General features: G+C 42.8%; 1 non-coding gene across 1 annotated transcript; it reads right to left on the bottom strand.

The window, feature by feature from the left end:
• Positions 1-701: 701 nt before the first annotated feature.
• Positions 702-807, bottom strand: LOC125355867. The gene has a single exon (XR_007211788.1). It is a non-coding gene; the product is annotated as a U6 spliceosomal RNA (small nuclear RNA).
• Between the last annotated feature and the right edge of the window lie 5182 nt (positions 808-5989).

Raw genomic sequence — 5989 nt, 5'->3', positions numbered from 1 at the left:
TGTTTGGTTATGCTCTGCATCAACTTCACCAACTTCAAAGTCCCTGTCTGTGAGGAGTAATTCACTTTAGCATGCAAAGCAGTGTGCACAGGCTTTTCACAGGTCATTCACTCCTTTCAGAGCTCTGCTTGACTTGGGTAGGATGGACACTGGACAATGCTTCATTTCCTAGATTAAAAGCAACGTCTGAATTCAGCTTGTAAAACACGATGGGTAATGTTTTCAATGGAAGGCTTTCTTTTCCAAAAGATACCCTTGGTGCTGACATAAACTCACTCTGGTTTAAAAGCCCACCTAAGTAAATAAATTAAAAAGCAGACATCATTCTAAGATCCTTAAAAATAAGACTCTTATCGAAGGGGAATTCTTTTTTTTATATATATAAAAAAATGTGGAAACACTGAAAACCGTGTATACAGGTATTAGAACTAGAAAACTGTAAGGGAATACCAAAATCGAGAGATACAGGGTAAAAAAGACAAACAATTACAAAAGCAATACTTGCGAAACTGTTTAGTGTAAATCTACTGAACAACTCATGGGGGGAAAGGGAAAGGGGGAGGGGGAGGGGGGAATGAGGGAGGAGGTAACAAACAGTACAAGAAATGTATCCATTGCCTAAAGTATGAAACTATAACCGCTCTATATATCAGTTTGACAATAAAAAAATTTTTTAAAAGCAATATGAGTAAAAAAAAAAAAAAAAAAAGGAACGTTTCACGAATTGCGTGTCATCCTTGTGCAGGGGCCATGCGAATCTTCTCTGTATTGTTCCAATTTTAGTGTATGTGTTGCTGAAGCAAGCACATCTAAGGGTAATTCTTATAGGAGGAACTTAATCCTAATATTTTATAACAGAATAAATGAATTCATAAAGTAGTGATTTGTACAACTATAAACTATTGAAATTAATATGTATATACTCATATTTAGCTATTTACTAACTATATAAATTATTTCACTTTGTTTATCCTTCTATGACTTCCAATACAATTATTTCTACCTTTTTGTATCTCTCTCCCTCTCTCTCTCTCTCTCTCAAACCCAAATGCAGGAATTTCATTCTTATAATTATGAAAATATTCATCACTGTTCACTCTAGTATTGTGACTACATTACTCTTACTTTTCTATCTTCCTTTCCTTCTTTCTTTTTTTTTTTTATTGGCCAGTCCTGGGCCTTGAACTCAGGGCCTGAGCACTGTCCCTGGCTTCCTTTTGCTCAAGGCTAGCACTCTGCCACTAGAGCCACAGCGCCACTTCTGGCCATTTTCTGTATATGTGGTGCTGGGGAATCGAACCCAGTGCCTCATGTATACGAGGCAAGCTCTCTTGCCACTAGGCCATATCCCCAGCCCTCCTTCTTTCTTTCTTTCTTTTCTTTCTTTCTTTCTTTCTTTTTTTTTTTTTTTTTTGCCAGACGTCGGCATTAAACTCAGGGCCTGGGCAATGTCCCTGAGCTTCTTTTGCTTCAGGGTAGCATTCTACCTCTTAAGCCACAGCACCACTTCCAGCCTTTTCTGTTTATGTGGTACTGAGGAATTGAGGCCAGCGCTTCATGCATGATAGGCTAGCACTCTATCATTAAGCCACATTCCCAGCCCATACAATTACTTTCCATTTGTTTCATTTCCTATATGCCCCTTGAAGCTCTAGAAAATGAGGCTAAGTCAAACCTGACAGATGACATCAGTTCTGTAAGATTTAGTAGAGACCACCTTCCTGTTCACTCCTGACCTCCCACTCCAATCCAGACCAACTGTTCTTTTAGGGCAACAATCAACCTCAGAGTTTCCTTTTTTGGCCTGTTGGAAATCCCCTCCAACTCTCTTGTTTAGGACTTGCTATCTTTTAAATTCAATATCTTTCAATATTTTGTAGAATATCTTACACATTATATTCTTGATAACAGATAGCAGGTAAAATTTTGGAAGTTTCCTGTCTGATGGCAGTTCCTGTGCCACTGTAATAGCTGACTGAGGATCTGTTGCACAGGAAATTGTATCTTTCAGCTTTGCAATATCCTGCTGCGCAGTCTGTTGCTTCCCTGTGTTTCCTATATGCTATCCTTTGTAAATAAACTCTCCTCTTGGAAAACTTTTGGAGTATATTCTTTTTCCTGGTATTAAAAATGTCATGATTATCCTTGGAAAGAGCTTCTTCTTTTTTTATATACTGAGAATTTTATGGGCATTTTCAAATAATTTAAGTGTTTCAATTCTGGGAAGTTTTTACTTTTTTTTTTTTTGCCAGTCCTGGGCCTTCAACTCAGGGCCTGAGCACTGTCCCTGGCTTCTTTTTGCTCAAGGCTAGCACTCTGCCACTTAAGCCACAGCACGATTTCTGGCCGTTTTCTATATATACGGTGCTGGGGAATCGAACCCAGGGCTTCATGTATACGAGGCAAGCACTCTTGCCTCTAGGCCATATTCCCAGCCCTCTGGGAAGTTTTTGATGCTTTTGTAAATTGGAAATTTCTTCCCTTCTCTTTACTTTCTCCTCTCCTCTTGGAACTTCTATTAGCAGAATGTAGAACTATCCAAGGTTAATCCTCTATCTTTTTGTCTTTTCCCTCTTATTGTGTATTTCTTTGTCTTTTTATTTTTCTGGAGATTTTCTTAATGTTACCTGCTGATCTTCTTGTCACCGGATACAGGTGAAGGTTTATGAAGTTTCCCTCTAAAAGTAAGGACTCTTCACTTAGAGGTACTTGACTTCAGTCACAGAGTCAGAATTTCTGGACATGGCATAATGGCAGTAAAAAACTTTGTGGAGCATTAGTGAGTAAGGAAGCAAGCAGGCAAGCAAACAAACAGACAATAAGCAGATAGGCAGACAAGCAGGAAGGAGGAGGCACGCTTTTGTTTTCCTCCAGTCTTGGGGCTTGAATTCAGGGACTGGGCACTTGAGCTTCTTTTGCTCAAGGCTACCACTTGAGCCACAGTGCCATTTCAGGCTTCTTCTATTACTGTGGTACTGAGGAATCGAACTCAGGGCTTCATACATGCTAGACAAACACTCTACCTCTAAGCCACATTCCCAGCCCAAGAAACATACCCTTAACAGAGTGTGGGTGCTGTCAAAGGGAGAGACACAGCTTTCTGGCATCAGAGGCATTTATATGATAAAGGCAGGGGTCTGACTTCAAAGGTATACAAAGATAGGCATTTTATCTTTGCTCTAAGTACTCTTGGTTTTACATTTTCAGAGTTCCTGGGTGTTTGGGGCATTTCCTCCATGTAAGAATACATCCTTCCATAAAATAGCTGCTTCTTCTTGAGATAAGGAAGGCATCCTGTTGTCTACATTTTGGGTAAGAGGTTGCTTATATTTTGGGGGAGCATTTCTTTCAGGAAGGAATGCTTCCTATTGCTTTTCTTTGGAGCATAGATGGGGCTTTTATGTTTCTAAATACCATGTTACTGAGTTGCCTTTAACAGTCCTCATTTTCCTCAATTTGTTATAATTCAGCAGCAATTGCTTTAATTTCTTGAAGTTCTTTTATAATCTGATTGTTCCCTTTAATAGCACACTGTTCTGTATTAAGAATAATGATTTTTATCTAAGTATAATGACTAGTTATGTTTCTTTTGCTCTCAGTATCATCCCTTTCCTCTAGTGATTTTCTTCTCTTCCAGAAGTATATAGTTTTTTATGTGTTCCAATAACTACTGCATTTTAATTTTTATTGTTATAATAAAGATGAAATGTGGAAGGGTTACAGTTACATAAGTCAGATAATGAGTACACATCTTTTTGGACAGTGTCAACCTTTCCCATGTTCAGATCAAGCTAGCCCAAGCAACAATGTCCCCGAGACTCTTCTATCAAATCTACCAACATGAGCTAGAGAAGAGAGTGAGAGAGGAGAAAGAGAATCATAAAATTCAATAAAAGATGCTTCTCAAGAAAGCAATCACAAGCCAAGTGCCGTTGGATCACACCAATAATTCTTAGCTACTCAGGAGGCTCAAAGTCAGCCCAGACAATAAAGTCCATGAGACTCTTACCTCCAATTAACCACCAGAAAACCTGGAGTGGCACTATGGCTCAAAGTGGTAGAACCCTAGCCTTGAAAAAAAGAGCTCAGGGACAGGGCCCAGGACCTGAGTTCAAGCCCCACAACTAGCCCTTGCGCCCCCTCCCACCAGAAAAAAAAAAGAAAGTAATTATGAAAGAATCTGTCCCAGCCATCCCAGGAGACCATGTGTAGTTAGTCACAGACTGGAGAAGAAGGTTTATAAGGAGGTTTATTATTGGGGTCACATCTCCCAAGGGAGAGAGAGCAATATGTTGTCTGCACCATAATCCAGGTGGTCACTTATATAACTCTGGGGCTAAAGGGGAAGTGGATGGGTCTGAATGGTGACTGGGAGTGGCCCATTATAGCTCTAGGGCAGGGAGTTTATGGGTAGATCTGAGGACTAATGGGAGGAGCTGAGGACCGGAGACAGGGACATGCTAACAAATTATAGCTAAGCTACTCAGAAGGCTGAGATCTAAGGATTGAGGTTTGAAGCCAGCACAGAAAGAAAAGTCCATGAGACTCTTGTTTCCAGTTAATCTACCAAGAAGTTCACTTAAGGCATGCCTTGAATGCACCAACTGTGACCAAAATAGCCCACTTAACTAACAAAAACTGGGGGCTGGGAATATGGCCTAGAGACAAGAGTGCTTGCCTTCTATACATGAAGCCCTGGGTTCAATTCCTCAACACCACATACATAGAAAAAGCCAGAAGTGGCATTGTGTCTCAAGTTGGCAGAGTGCTAGCCTTAAGCAAAAAGAAGCCAGAACAGTGCTCAGGCCCTGAGTTCAAGCCCCAAGACTTGAAAAAAAAACAAAAACAAAAAACAAGTGCTTAACTAAGAAAAACTAGTAGTAGAAATGGCTCACGTTGTAAAGTACTAGCATTGTGTGAAGGAACCAAGGGAGAAATCAAAGCCTTGAGTTTAAGCCCATCTCCCACCCTATTCCAGCTCAATAAATGAACAAATGAATAAACAAATAATCAAACAATCAAAAGCCTTCATTAAAAATACTTTCTAAGGTGGCTCAAGTGGCAGAGTGCTAGCCTTGAGCAAAAAGAAGCCAGGGACAGTGCTCAGGCCCTGAGTCCAAGGCCCAGGACTGGCCAAAAAAAAAAAAAAAAAATAGTAATACTATTAAGAATTAAAGCAGGGAGAAAGATGGCGCCGAGACAATAGGGAGGCACCCCGACTCGCACCAACTGAATAGCGAGCTGGGAACTCCAACACCCAACACTCCACCAAGAACCCAGCAAAACCAGCATCCAGAAGCAGTGGAGAAACGCAGGAAAACAAAAAGGAGCAAAAAAGAAGAACCGAAAACCTACACGGAGCCGGAGATTAATCGGGGCACCCTCCCCCCACCAGCCGGCCCTGGCCCAAACAGGGTCAGGCTGGGAAAGGGAAACCCGGCGATCGGCAGACAGGTTGCCAGGAGCGCAGAATCCATATAGCGGGAGACCCCACGGACACAAAGCAGGGTGCGGACCAAGACACACCCAGCAGCGACGAGAAGTTCGGGTCCACACCGGATTCGGACAAGGGAACCCAGCGCGGCAGAAAGAGGGAACGGGGGAGCCACCACGACACTTCGCCAACCCCTGAAGGGCCAACGGCGGTGCGGGACACACACACAAAGCAGCAAAAGTGAGTCCCCCATAATCCCTTCCCCCAACGGGAGACCCAAGCCCGACAAAGACGATATATCTCCCTCCCTCCCCCTCCCCACTCCCGTGGGAACAAAGATTCCCCAAATCAGGCGGGAAGCTCCCAGCAGGCACTGGGAAGCCAGTCTAGCAGGGGAAGGGCGGAACAGCCCCAAGCCCCCAAAGGTTCCTGAACTGGCAGAACCGGCCCCGTCCCCTTCCCAACAGGGGCCAGGGACGGCCGGCAGGGCAAGCCCCACCCGAGGCGCCTAGACCTTGCGGACTCTTACAACTAAAATCACAGGCGCTGGTGGGC

Source organism: Perognathus longimembris, chromosome 7 (genome assembly GCF_023159225.1).
Source record: "Perognathus longimembris pacificus isolate PPM17 chromosome 7, ASM2315922v1, whole genome shotgun sequence".
Taxonomy (NCBI): domain Eukaryota; kingdom Metazoa; phylum Chordata; class Mammalia; order Rodentia; family Heteromyidae; genus Perognathus; species Perognathus longimembris.
Note: the sequence above shows the minus strand (reverse complement) of the source record. Positions and strands in the feature narration are given on the sequence as shown.